The 15,078-nt window shown below is 44.4% G+C and overlaps 1 long non-coding RNA gene across 1 annotated transcript in view; it reads left to right on the top strand.

Moving 5' to 3' along the window:
* LOC135051257 (uncharacterized) overlaps positions 1-13,452 on the top strand; it is a 146,121-nt gene extending 132,669 nt beyond the window's left edge. The window contains exon 4 of the long non-coding RNA XR_010242139.1: positions 13,310-13,452. This is a non-coding gene — a long non-coding RNA (uncharacterized LOC135051257). The remainder of the gene's footprint in view (positions 1-13,309) is intronic.
* Positions 13,453-15,078: the final 1,626 nt, after the last annotated feature.

Genomic DNA, 15,078 nt, shown 5'->3' on the forward strand with positions numbered 1-15,078 from the left:
GAATACCGATGCTGGCATCCCAATATTGTAAATTTCGACAGAGTGGATGTAAGACTGGTCCACTCTCCCCTAACCCTCCCTTTCTGCAGCCTAACCCTAGCCTCCCCCTGGTGGTGCCTAAACCTAACCACCTTTCCCACAGCCTAACCCTACCCCCATTAGTGCCTAAACATAACCCTCCAGTGGTGCCTAACCCATTCTCCCCACAACCTGACCCTAATCCCCCACCACCCCAATCCTAAACCCCGGGGGCACCTAAAACTAACCCCCCCAGCCAGTGGCGGATTTAGGGGGGTGGCGCCAAGGCACGTGCCCCCCCCTGTCATTTTTAGTTAATTTTTGTATTTTTATTTTATTTTGTGCGCACGCCGCAGCCCTCGCGGTGGCTTGGGGGCGAGGGGCTGCGGGGGCGCCACTGATTTAGTGCAGACTGACATGCGGACGAGCGTCCGCATGTCAGTCTGTGGTCTCGTTTCCTCCGCTGCTGTTAGGAGGGACACGGAGGGCACAGTGCACGCCTCCCTGTGTCCCTCCTGGGTCTCCGGCGGCCGCGGGTCTCATAAAGGAAGTGCCGTTCGTGAGCACTTCCTTTATTACAGTGACCCGCGGCGGCGGAGGAAGCGGGGGGGGGGGAACGCACAGAGGGGGCATATCTGGCACTGGGGGGGAATATCTGGCACTGGGGGCATATTTGGCAGGGGGGGGGGGATTATCTGGCACTGGGGACATATATGACACTGGGGGGAATATCTGGCACTGGGGGCATATATGGCACTGGGGGAGGGGAATATCTGGCACTGGGGGCATATGTGGCACTGGGGGGGGGATATCTGGCACTGGGGGCATATGTGGCACTGGGGGGGAATATCTGGCACCGGGGCATATGTGGCACTGGGGGCATATATAGCACTGGGGGGGATATCTGGCACTGGGGGCATATGTGGCACTGTCGGGGAATATCTGGCACTGGGGGCATATGTGGCACTGGGGGGGTATATGTGTACCTGGCACATGGGGGGGGCTATATTTGGCACTGGGGGCATGTGAGTACCTGGCACCGTGGGGGAATATCTGGCACTAGGGACATATGTGGCACTGGGAGCACAGCCCTAGCAACAAGGACTACCTCCTAGCAACGAGCATGACACCCAGTGCATGAAACCCCTGGCAACGAGCATGACACCCAGTGCATGAAACCCCTGGCAACGAGCATGACACCCAGTGCATGAAACCCCTGGCAACGAGCATGACACCCTGAGCATGAAAACCCCTGGCACCGTGCATGGAACCAAGAGCATGAAACCCCTGGCAACGAGCATGACACCCAGTGCATGAAACCCCTGACAACGAGCAGGTATTTGAAAAGTAATTAGAAGCCTTACTGTAGGACTTAATGTGTAATGGGCATTACGGTGTGTGGCATAATGTTTCACGGACATTGCGGTGTGTGTCATAATGTGTCACAGGCATTACGGTGTATGGTATACTATATCGCTGGCATTGTGATATGTGGTATAATGTCTCAGGGTCATTGCAGTGTGTGGCATAATGTATCACGGACATTGCGGTGTGTGTCATAATGTGTCAGGCATTACGGTGTGTGGTATACTATATCACGGGCATTGTGGTATGTGGTATAATGTCTCAGGGTCATTGCAGTGTGGCATAATATATAACGGGCATTGCGGTGTGTGGCATAGGGTATATCGGGCATTGCAGTATGTGTCACAGGCATTACGGTGTATGGTATACTATATCACGGGCATTGTGGTATAATGTCTCAAGGTCATTGCAGTGTGTGGCATAATGTGTCACAGGCATTGTATGTGCTATAATGTATCGGGCATTGCAGTGTGTGGTATAATGTATCACGGACATTGCAGTGTGTGTCATAATGTGTCACAGACATTGTATGTGCTATAATGTATCAGGGGCAGTGCAGTGTGTAGCATAATGTATAACGGGCATTGCAATTCCTGTCATAATGTGTCACAGGCATTAGAGTGTGTGGCATAATGTGTCGGGGGCATTACGGTGTGTGGCATAATGTGTCGGGGGCATTACGGTGTGTGCATACTGTGTCATGTGCATTATTGTGTGTGGCATAATGTCTAAGGGCCATTGCAGTATGTGGCATAATGTATACTGGGCATTACTATAAGGAGGAAAAATGACAAATAATGTAAGGGGCATGAATCAGGATTATTTTCCTTTCCTGTGGTGGCCAACGTCTGGGCGTGCAGGTTGCAAAACTGGGGTATAAGGTAGTCTTTTCCTGCAATACCACGCCCATTCCAATGAAGCCACGCCCATTCCAACGAAGCCACGCCCCTTATGGTGCCCCCCCCCCCCCCTGTAATTTTTTTCTGTATCCGCCCCTGCCCCCAGCCCTAACCCGCCCGCTATACTTAGGGTCGGGATGCAGGCTGTCAGAATTCCAGTGTCGGTCTCCTGACCCTGTTGGCATTTCGGACGGCTGTTGGGATTCCGGCATTGGCATTCAAACAGCCGGCATCTTGACCGCATCTCCAGCACAATTTATTTAATTTAATATTTTTTTCTGAATTTTCTCAAACAAGAAACGTTTGGCCTGGGAAAATGGTCCAGACAGTAGGTAACCTCTTGTCGGGCAAGTCCCTAGCACTCTAGGGTTCACCTCTTTGGCGGAGGGCATCCCCCAAACCAACCCAGACAAATCCCCCCCAAGACCACCACATTAATGAAAGAAGGCAGTTGAGTATTACAGAGTATCAGGCTGGGGGATTGGCTGAGCTCCTCCTTGCTCCCTGGCCCTTACTTCCCGGTGACTGCCAGATGATGTCACCAGAAGCTGTGCTTAAGTCCAGCAGCATCAGCTGCAGCCCCTAGAAGTCAGATTGGCTGCCATAATCTAAGGGGAGTCACTTCCATATGGACATACAAACAAACAAACAAACAAACACACACATGCTGACATATGCTGCTGAGTTGAATGTATGTTTATTTATGGAGTGTATGTGTGTTTTGTGGCACTGCGCATACTCCAGAGTTGAGTGGAGGAAGAGTTGTACACATTTTCATTAAGTCTCCATTGAAGAGGCGTAATTTGTCTGTAATGGGGGTTCCGGAGGCTAGTCTCAAGAGGAGATTTGTCAAGCCTTGGAGAGAATTAAAGTGGAGAAGTTGCCCAAAGCAACCAGTCAGCTTCTATTTGTCATTCATCTAAGATGATTGGTTGTTTTGGGCTATGACTCCACTTTATCTCGCTTCAAGACTTCATACATCTTTCCTTCAGTGAGGATGTTTTGATGCATCTACATTCTATACAGTTTTGTCGGGATTGAGTTGTACCTACAATTCAGCCTACTGAAGAAGCTGCCAGACTCCTGCATACACCGATTGCATGCAGGAGGGCAAGGAGACAGTATCAGAGCAGGTCTAAATGTTCCCAATTTGACATTCATCAAACAATTGTGTCACTCCCTTTGTCCTCCGCAGGAAAAAAACACAATTGGCCCCCACAGAAAAACCCCCACACACATTGTCCCCTACAGAAAACAAATCCCACATTCATTGCCCCCAAAGGAAAAATAACCCACATTCATGATTCATTCCCCGAGCCCAAACCTGAACAGTGACCCTGACCTCACCTGTCAGACTTCTCACTGTGTGTCACTTGCAGAGCCAGAGACCTCGATTCACATGCAGTAGGATAAGAGGCGCTCTGCCTCCCAGTGCCTTCCTCACCAGGCACTCACTTCATCACTAGCACTACTGTGTACAGAGTCTCTCTGTGCTGGGCAAATCATAAGAGTGCAGTGCACTCTGTGTGGGCAGGACTCACAAGTCGGGGTGCTGCTGCATGATTTACGACGTTACGACGCATAGCCATTGATATGTCACAGCCGTGTCCAAGCAGATGGAAGACATGACTGGGCCAGAACAATTAACTAGGAATGAGTCAGACTGCGGTGACTGCGCCACTGCGGAGGATGCCACACCCACTGTTAGAAATCCCTGGATTGAAACCTCCAATCCTGGGAGTAAAATCCTGCACTTTTTGGGGATAAATCCTGGGATCCTGCCCTTCCCAATCCCAGGATTGGCTTCCCTAGTTGGAATGAAATGTAAATATTTCCATGCATGCTTTGTGCACCTTGTACATGACTGGTGTAAGTGTGCATTGATGACTAGTAGGAAACCAAGATTACAGACAGAGGCAAGTGCACAGGAAGATGATTACTGCTACATCTTGAAAAAATGTCAATCGCTATCAGGATGAGGGTGAAACTCTGCACATGTAATATCCTTCCTCATTAAATCTCAAAAAGGACAACAATCCACAATCCTACATTTCTAAAAAATTATAGCCATTATAGCTCCACGCAATAGAGGAACCCCATACCTTGCTCGTAGTTGTGACTATCACAATGACAGGTACCTTGGCTTTCTCAAGAAATGCTGGCAGATTTAAGTTCTTAAATTACAGAAGAAGAGCCTTCCAAAATAACTAAAAGCTGGCAAAGCCCTGAGCCTAAATGGCCTTACTACTGCCTACTTTAAATCTTTCAGCCAGTTACTCATTCTTACCATGACCTTCCTGTTCAACAGCACACAAGGTAATACTTTCACAGCGCAAGCCCCCGAGACCAAAAGTATTGCTATCCCAAAACATGTAACATGCCAAAATACTTACTGTACCACACACTGTATACGAACACATTTCCATGTCTGTTTAGTTCATAATTGTCACATACAGTGCTCACTTCATCGTGTGTGTGTGTGTGTGTGTGTGTGTGTGTGTGTGTGTGTGTGTGTGTGTGTGTGTGTGTGTGTGTGAGACATGGGTTGATGACAATAAAGAAACACTCAATATGTCTAAAAATTATTAAAATCCCTTTCTTATACCTCAAACTCCCTAATAATCATTAAGAAGCCTATTTACTAAACAGCAGTTTCTCCATGTTTATCAGTATTTGCGTCAAACTGCTATAGATTAAGACCTATTACATTATTGCAATTTATTTAGCCAATGACATTACTGTCACTGTCATAACACCCCCTCACGATTTATTGATATTTCTCATTCTCAAACTTAGTTTTCAGAGCGTGTATCTGATAGATATGGCGTAAGCATGCTCTGTCCAGCGGAAAGCGGTCCAGAGTGTCAACAGGGATCCATTTAGATGCCTCCTCCTGCTCTCTCAATGGGCCTAATTCAGAGTTGATCACAGCAGCAAATTTGTTAGCAGTTGGGCAAAACCCTGTGCACCGCAGGGGAGGCAGATATAACATGTGCAGAGAGAGTTAGATTTGGGTGGGGTGTGTTCAAACTGAAATCTAAATTGCAGTGTAAAAATAAAGCAGCCAGTATTTACCCTGCACAGAAACAAAAGAACCCAGCCAAATCTAACTATCTCTGCAAATGTTATATCTGCCCCCCCCCCCCCCCCCTGCAGTGCACATGGTTTTGCCCAATTGCTAACAAATTTGCTGCTACGATCAACTCTGAATTACCCCCAATGAGCATGCAGGACCGAAGATACGCTACTGGGACAAAACCAAGCAGTGCAAACTGTCACAGCTGTCATTAGCACCGCATATAACAGTTTTAGGATTTGCTGGGACAGTATCTTTTAACAAATTCTGTCCCCGAAGTAGTGCAATAATAAACTATTCTAAAAAGTATTCTTTTCTTGTTGTAAAATGGAAGGTTTGCAAAATTCTTGATAAATAAGCCACATAAATTCAACAAGATTTTTGATATCTACTTGATATCCCACTACAGACTGTTTTTTTTTTTTACATAAAAACAGCTAAAATCACAGAATTTGGGGGTAATTTTGATCCTACGGCATTATTAACCTCAATAACATTAATTTCCACTAATTTCCAGTCTATTCTGAACACCTCACAATATTGTTTTTAGGCCAAAAGGTTGCATCGAGGTGGCTGTAAGACTAAGCTAAGCGACACAAGTGTGCGGCACAAACACCTGGCCCATCTAGGAGTGGCACTGCAGTGTCAGACAGGATGGCAGATTTAAAAAATAGGCCCCAAATAGCACATGATGCAAAGAAGAAAAAGAGGTGCAAGATGGAATTGTCCTTGGGCCCTCCCACCGTGACGGGTCACGTTCCACTTGAGTTGACAATTTATTCACCAGCAGGTCTTTGAACCTCTGCAGACTTGTGTCCGCCGGAAAGAAAGATACAACGTAGGCTTTAAACCTAGGATCGAGCACGGTGGCCAAAATGGAGTGCTCTGATTTCAACAGATTGACCACTCTTGAATCCTGGCAAAGCAAATGAAGGGCTCCATCCAAATGTCCCACATACTTTGCGGAATCGCTCCGTCTTAGCTCCTCCTTCAATTTCTCCAGCTGCTTCTGCAAAAGCCTGATGAGGGGAATGACCTGCCTCAAGCTGGCAGTGTCTGAACTGACTTCACGTGTGGAAAGTTCAAATGGTTGGAGAACCTTGCACAAGACGGAAATTATTCTCCACTGCTCTTGAGTCTGGTGTATTCCCCCTTCTTTGCCTATATCGTAGGTGGATGTATAGGCTTGATTGGCCTTTTGCTGCTCCTCCATCCTCTGAAGCATATAGAGTATTGAATTCCACCTCGTTAACACCTCTTGCTTTAGGTGATGGCAGGGCAGGTTCAGGAGTGTTTGATGGCGCTCCAATCTTCGGCGCGTGGTGGCTGAATGCCGAAAGTGGCCCACAATTTTTCGGGACACCGACAGCATCTCCTGCACGCCCCTATCATTTTTCAAAAAATTCTGCACCCCAAAATTAATTGTATGTGCAAAACATGTGACGTCCTGGAATTTGCCCAGATATAATGCATGCACAATATTGGTGGTGCTGTCCGATATCACAGGAGAATCTAATTGGGGGAAGCCATTGTGCAATGATGTCCCTCAGTTTCCGTAAGAGGTTGTCAGCAGTGTGCCTCTTACGGAAAGTGGTGATACATAGCGTAGCCTGCCTAGGAACGAGTTGCCGTTTGGGAGATGCTGCTACTGGTGCCACTGCTGTTGTTTCTGCGGAAGGCCATACATCTACCCAGTGGGCTGTCACAGTCATATAGTCCTTATTCTGCCCTGTTCCACTTGTCCACATGTCCGTGGTTAAGTGGACAGTGGGTACAACTGCATTTTTAGGACACTTTTTCTGACGTCTCTGTACATTCTCTGTATCGCCTGCCTAGTGAAGTGGAACCTAGATGGGATTTGATACCGGGGACACAGTACCTCAAACAATTCTCTAAGTCCCACTGAACTAATGGCGGATACCGGACGCACGTCTAACACCAACATAGCTGTCAAGGCCTCAGTTATCCGCTTTGCAAAAGAATGACTGCTGTCATATTTCATCTTCCTCACAAAGGACTGTTGGACAGTCAATTGCTTAGTTGAAGTAGTACAAGTGGTCTTCCGACTTCCCCTCATGGATGACGATCAACTCCCAGCAGCAACAACAGTAGCAGCAGCAGCAACAGCAGGCGTACCACTCAAGGATCCTCCGGAGGAATCCCAGTTAGGAGAGGACTCCTCAGTCTTGCCAGTGACATGACCTGCAGGACTACTGATGTTCCTGACTGAGGAGGAAGTTGATGTTGAGGGAGTTGTTGGTGTGGCTTGCAGGAGCTTGGGTACAAGAGGAAGAAGGGATTTAGGTGTCAGTGGACTGCTTATGCTCTTACCCAAGTTTCACAACTTGACACTGACTTCTGGTGAATGTGAAGCAGGTGACGTATAAGGGAGGATGTTCCTAGGTGGTTAACATCCTTACCCCTACTTATTACAGATTGACAGAGGCAACAGATGGCTTGACACCTGTTGTACAGATTTGTGGAGAAATAATTCCACACCGAAGAGGTGGCTTTTTTGGTATTTTGCCCAGGCATCACAATGGGCTTCTTCATCCCACGGACAACAGGTGTATCCCCCGGTGCCTGATTTAAACAAACCACATCACCAGCAGAATCCTCATCGTCAACTTCCTCCTCAGCGCCAGCAACACCCATATCCTCATCCTGGTGTACTTCAACAGTGACATCTTCAATTTGAATATCAGAAACTGGACTGTGGGTGCTCCTTCCAGCACTTGCAGGGGGCGTGCAAATGGTGGAAGGAGCCACCTCTTCCCATCCAGTGTTGGAAAGGCCAGGCATCGCAACCGCCAAAACGCTTGGGGGTAAATTTACTAAGATGGGAGATCTATTTAAGAAGGGATGTTGCCCATAGCAACCAATCAGATTTCAGGTATTAACTTCTAGAAGGTGCTCGATAAATGAGAATTAGAATCTGATTGGTTGCTATGGGCAACATCCCATCTTAAATAGAACTCCCATTTTAGTAAATTTACCCCTTGGATTCTCCTTGGGGATTTTCATACCATCTTAGAACGAAGTTACAAAACAAACAGCGCTCTTATGAGATAAAACAGTACCCAGAATAAATAATAGAGCATTTGCATGCACATGAAGAGAATTACAATAATCACCCTAATGGTTTCCAAATAGGATGCAAATGGTAGATATTTCAAATAAATCTTGTTTTCAACGTCCTTAATTGAATATGGAAAGTGTTCTCTCCCCTTCGTTTGTTGAACAAGGACCTGGCGGCGATGTGGTAAGATTCCTTGGAGGTGACCCTCATATCCGGATTGGGGGTTGCTGATCTTCAGTCCATTTTTCCATCTTGAAAGGACTCGAGGTTTTGCCGAATGCCAAGCTGTGTGCCTTGCGTGGGGATATATTTGATATGCTGTTTGTCAACATATGACTGTAAGTGCATCCATGTATTAAAACCACCCTTTTAAAAAGGATCACTGCACTATTCTCTGCCTCTATGTGTGTCTACCATTAACCATACACTGTGTGGAAGGTGGACACACTATATATTTTACAGATTCTATTAAGGACGGTGAAAACCAGATTTATTTGAAATATCTATCATCTGCATCCTATTTGGAAACCATTGGGGTGATTATTGTAATTCTCTTCATGTGCATGCAAATGCTCTATTATTTATTCTGGGTACTGTTTTATCTCCTAAGAGCGCTGTTTCTTATGTAACTTCTTTCTATATCTACATTGTTTTTTAGAGTGTTTTGGATGTACACTCTGATATGTATACTATAGCTGCACTTTGTGAATTTAATTGCGCACTGATTATCTCACCCTTTTTTCACTTTACCATCTTAGAATGCACAGTTCTTTGCTGTGCTTTTTCCAACTTAACTCTTATAATTTTTCTAGTGGGAGGATGAGGGCTTCCATCGTCATGTGAAGCTGAACCACTAGTCATGAACATAGGCCAGGGCTTTACCCGTTCCTTGCCACTCCGTGTCGTAAATGGCATATTGACAAATTTACGTTTCTCCTCAGACCATTTAAATTTCCTTTTTGGGGTCTTTTTACTGAACTTCGGCTTTTTGGATTTTACGTGCCCTCTACTATCACATTGGGCATCGGTCTTGGCAGACGACGTTGATGGGATTTCATTGTCTATGTCATGACTAGTGGCAACAGCTTCAGCACTAGGAAGAAGTGGTTCTTGATCTTTCCCTATTTTATCCTTCACATTTTTGTTCTCCATTATTTTTCTGGAGTTATATAACAATATGCGGTACAGGAGTGTGTACCGCTACACCAGAAGGGCAAACCCTGTGAAAATTATTTTGATTAAATATTAATAACCCCTTTATTTGGAGTAAATAATATACAGCAGAGGACAGCACCACTGAACTTATATGGCAGCACCACTGGACTGGACTTATACAGCATTACCACTGGACATATACGGCAGTATCACTGGAATTATACAGCAGGATCACTGGATTTATACGCCAGTACCACTGGAATTATATGGCAGGATCACTGGAATTATACAGCAGGATCACTGGAATTATACCGCAAGATCACTGGATTTATATGCCAGTACCACTGGAATTATATGGCAGGATCACTGGAATTATACGGCAGTAACACTGCATTTATACGGCAGTACCACTGGACATATACGGCAGTATCACTGGACTGGACTTATACGCCAGTACCACTGGAATTATACGGCAGGATCACTGGAATTATACGGCAGGATCACAAGATTTATACGACAGTAGCACTGGACATATACGGCAGTATCAATGGACATATACGACAGTATCACTGTACTGGAATTATATGGCAGGATCACTGGAATTATACGGCAGGATCACTGGAATTATACGGCAGTATCACTGGAATTATACGGTGGTACCACTGGACTTAAACGGCAGTACCACTGGACATATACGGCAGTATCAATGGACTGGATTTATACCCCAGTACCACTGGAATTATATGGCAGGATCACTGGACTGTACTTATACGCCAGTACCACTGGAATTATCTGTCAGGATCACTGGAATTATACGGCAGTATCACTGTAATTATACGACAGTACCACTGGACTTATACGGCAGTACCACTGGACATATATGGCAGTATCACTGGACTATATTTATATGCCAGTACCACTGGAATTATACGGCAGGATCACTGGAATTATGCGGCAGGATCACTGGATTTATACGCAAGTACCACTTGAATTATACGGTAGGATCTCTGGATTTATACGCTAGTACCACTGAAATTATTCGGCAGGATCACTGGAATTAAACGGCAGTACCACTGGATTTATACGGCAGTACCATTGGACATATACAGCAGTATCACTGGACTGGACTTCTAAGACAGTACCACTGGAATTATACGGCAGGATCACTTTACTTATACACCAGTACCACTGGAATTATACAACAGGATCACTGGAATTATACGGCAGTACCACTGGACTTGGTTTATACGCCACTACGACTGGTATTATACAGCAGAATGACTGGATTTATACACCAGTGCCACTGGAATTATACGGTGGGATCACTGGAACTTATACGGCAGGATCACTGGAATTATACGGCAGGATCACTGGAGTTATACGCCAGTACCACTGGAATTATACGGTAGGATCACTGGATTTATACGCCAGTACCACTGGATTTATACGGCAGGATAACTGGAATTTAACCTCAGTACCACTGGATTTATACGGCAGTACCACTGGACATATACGGCAGCATCACTGGACTGGATTTCTAAACCAGTACCACTGGAATTATACGGTAGGATCACTGGATTTATACACCAGTACCACTGGAATTATACGACAGGATCACTGGAATTATACGGCAGTATCACTGGACTTGGTTTATACGCCAGTACCACTGGAATTATACGGCAGAATGACTGGATTTATACACCAGTGCCACTGGAATTATACCGTGGGATCACTGGAATTATACTGCAGGATCACTGAAATTATACGGCAGGAACACTGGAATTATACGCAGTACCACTGGATTTATACGGCAGTACCACTGGACATATACGGCAGTATCACTGGACTGGACTTATACACCAGTACCACTGGAATTATATGGCAGGATCACTGGATTTATACGCCAGTACCACTGGAATTATATGACAGGATCACTGGAATTATACGGCAGGATCACTGGAATTATACGGCAGTACCACTGGACTTATACGGCAGTACCACTGGACATATACGGCAGTACCACTGGACTGGAGTTATGTGCCAGTACCACTGGAATTATATACGGCAGGATCACTGGAATTATACGGCAGCATCACTGGATTTATATAGCAGGATCACTCCAATTATACGGCAGGATCACTGGAATTATACGGCAGGATCACTGGACATATACGCCAGTACCATTGAAATTATATGGCAGGATAACTGGATTTATACGCCAGTACCACTGGAATTATACGGCAGGATCACTGGAATTATACGGCAGAATCACTGGATTTATAAGGCAGTACCGCTGGACATATATGGCAGTATCAATGGACATACACGGCAGTATCACTGGACATATATGGCAGTACCACTGGACATATACAGCAGCACAGGGACACCACCACTGGACTGATGCAGGACAACACAGCACCACTGCAATGGACTGGACTTATACAGCAGCACTTGACATATGGCAGCAGAGGACACCACCACTGTGACTGGACTGATGCAGCACAAGACACCACCACTGGACTGATGCAGCACAACACAGCACCACTGAACTGGACTTATACAGCAGCACTGGACATATGGCAGCAGAGGACACCACCACTGTGACTGGACTGATGCAGCACAAGACACTAACACTGGACTGATGCAGGACACTGAGGACGGAGACACGTCCTCTCTCTACACTCTCCAATGCCGGAGTGAAAATGACGGCGACGCGTGGCTCCTTATATGGAATCCAAACCCTGCGAGAATCCGACAGCGGGATGATGAAGTTTTGCCTCGTTCTGATTTCCGAGTCAGGCGGGAAAACCCGAGCCTGACTTGGTTCCGGTTCGGGTAGTGAAGTTCGACGGGGGTATTCGGTACTCTGAGAACCGAACCCGCTCATCTCTACTATATTGTTATTAATTTTAGATGGTACTGAAGTTAGCCTCCTTGCCTATTTCTTTGGGCATTTTGCTGCATTCATTGATGCAAAACTTCAATCTGGGTTTGTTCCAAGAACTGATAGGCTGGTAGGATATCCTGATCCCTATGCATTTCAGGTGGTGGTGTTTTTTGTGTGTGCGCCTGTCGGAGTGGAATATCTGCTGGTGGCCTTGGTGATATGGTCCTGAAATGCAACTCTATGTTTCCCCTTTATCATCTTTTGGCATCGACTATGACATGGGGCACTCCTCCAAATATGCATATAATAAATTCAAGTGTAATTATGTTTTTTCACATTTTCTGGTTTATTTTTAGGACAATTTATCTTGTTTTAAATTGCATACTTTTGACTCTGATTTGTTTATAAAAAATATAACAGCATTAAACATACTTTTGTCACGACCCTGGTGGAGGGGGACGTCCCTGGGCCATGGCCTTCATGCGTGCATGGGATATATAGAGCAGTGGGGTTTGTGTTCTAAAACTCAAAATGTAATCTATTAAAATCTTATAATGGAAATTAATATCTCTGTTTATGTATTTACAGGTATCTTCATCTTCCAAAGTGGTATTCAGGATTTGTATAATGTGCTTGATGTATACCCGAACCCACTTAAGTTTTTTCTTCTGTAACCATGTTACCCTTTTTCTACTGATGATTAGCTTTGTAATGTAAAGTGATGCATTAATAAACATGTTTTAAAAAAAAACATACTATAGTCACAATGAATATTCTTTGTGTTTTTGTTTGAATTAAAATTTTTGTTTATTTTTGTTATTAAATTATAGGTTTGGTGTCCGTTACAGGAATTCAGAAGCCAGAGATGTGGATAATTGTGGTGGTGTCAGCTTAACATAGCTTTCCACATGTGGTGTTGGCATCTCAATAGTGGTCTGGCAGGCCAATGCAGCTGAAGGTCCTATTTTATATTGTGGATGAAATATTTTTGTTTATACATTATATTTTTTTTATATTAAATTACAAATTTTTGAAAAAAGAAAACATTATAAGATTGTGGTTTGTAAATAAATACATAATTCATTTGTTTCAAGTGATTGATGGTTCAGTGATTCAAAGTTATAGTCGGAGGACTTTAACTACATGATCCATAAATCTGTTTTGAAATATTTATTTTTACTGTGATGTAGTAAGCTTTAGTTTTTCCAGTTATTTAATGGTGTACTTTAGATAGGTGTGCAATTTTTTTTTATTTAAAGAAAGGTTTAATTATTTTTCAAATGTTTCAAATAATTACCAGGACGTTCTAACTCAAGTGGTCTTGTTTGTGTAGCTTAAGGCGTTGTTGTTGGCTGTGCTGTAAAAAAATATATTCTATTTAGATTAATTACAGGTGCACAAACGCCAAACATAGTGTGTGTGCACTTGCAGTGAGTATGTTAATTATAACATGCCATGGTTTGCACAAAATATTTAGCCAAACAAAATATTAATCTAAAAAACATGTGGATATAACATATGGTAGTATTAGTATAAGTAGGGTGTTTGTAGATTACTCACCAGACACAGAAGGACATGGTGGTGCATTAGTGTCATGCACATTTACTCCACACACCACTTCCCGAGGGGTAAATGCCTTCACCCGCTTCTCAAATTCATTATAATGGATCTCCACAGGTGACCCACCTCCAGTTGCTCCAGAGGATCTGCTTTCCCAGGCCATCTTTATTTCACTAGTCTCCTTATATTAGAGAACCATTTTAAACACTGCACTTTATTTTGCTAAATATTGCCAAGGCAATTAACAGCATCTGCAGCCTCCTACCACACTGTAAATCAACAAGACACCTACAAAAGCTGTATGTAAAGTAGAACGTCAGTAGTGTAAATCTCAGAATCCAAGTCACTTTTTCACATATAAGACCACCTACCACTCCTATTGTCAGGCCCTGGACACTGCCAAACAAACATATTTCCAATCTATCATCTCTTCTCTTGCCACCATCCCCAAGTGACTTTTTAATACATTTAAATCCCTTCTTTACCCTCCCTCACCTCCCCCACTAGCTACTATCCGTGCACAAGAACTTGCTTCCTACTTCAAGGATAAGATTGATAAAATCTGAGATGAAATGGTATGCTCTAACTCAGCCAGTGACCTGCTCAATTCACTTCCTGAACACTCTGGCACTTTCTCTTCATTTGATCCCACAAGTAAAGATGAAGTATCAATACTCTTTTCATCCTTCAACTCCACTACCTGTCCTCTATATCCTATACCCTCACAAGTCAGTAAAACTTTGTCTCCTGTGTTTGCCCCAACCTTAACTAAAATCTGTAATCTCTCTCTCTCTCTCTCTCTCTCTCTCTCTCGCTCTCTCTCTACTGGTATCTTTCCTTCTCTGTTTAAGCATGCAGTGATTACTCCTATTCTGAAAAAACACAATCCTGACCCAAACACTCTCTCTAACTACCGTCCCATCTCTCAGCTCCCATGCCCCTCCAAGCTATTTGAGAGACTTGCCTATACTCACCTCACACACTTTCTTAACTCCCATAACTTACTGGACCCACTTCAGTCAGGCTTTCGTGTCCAACA

Source organism: Pseudophryne corroboree, chromosome 2 (assembly GCF_028390025.1).
Source record: "Pseudophryne corroboree isolate aPseCor3 chromosome 2, aPseCor3.hap2, whole genome shotgun sequence".
Classification (NCBI taxonomy): domain Eukaryota; kingdom Metazoa; phylum Chordata; class Amphibia; order Anura; family Myobatrachidae; genus Pseudophryne; species Pseudophryne corroboree.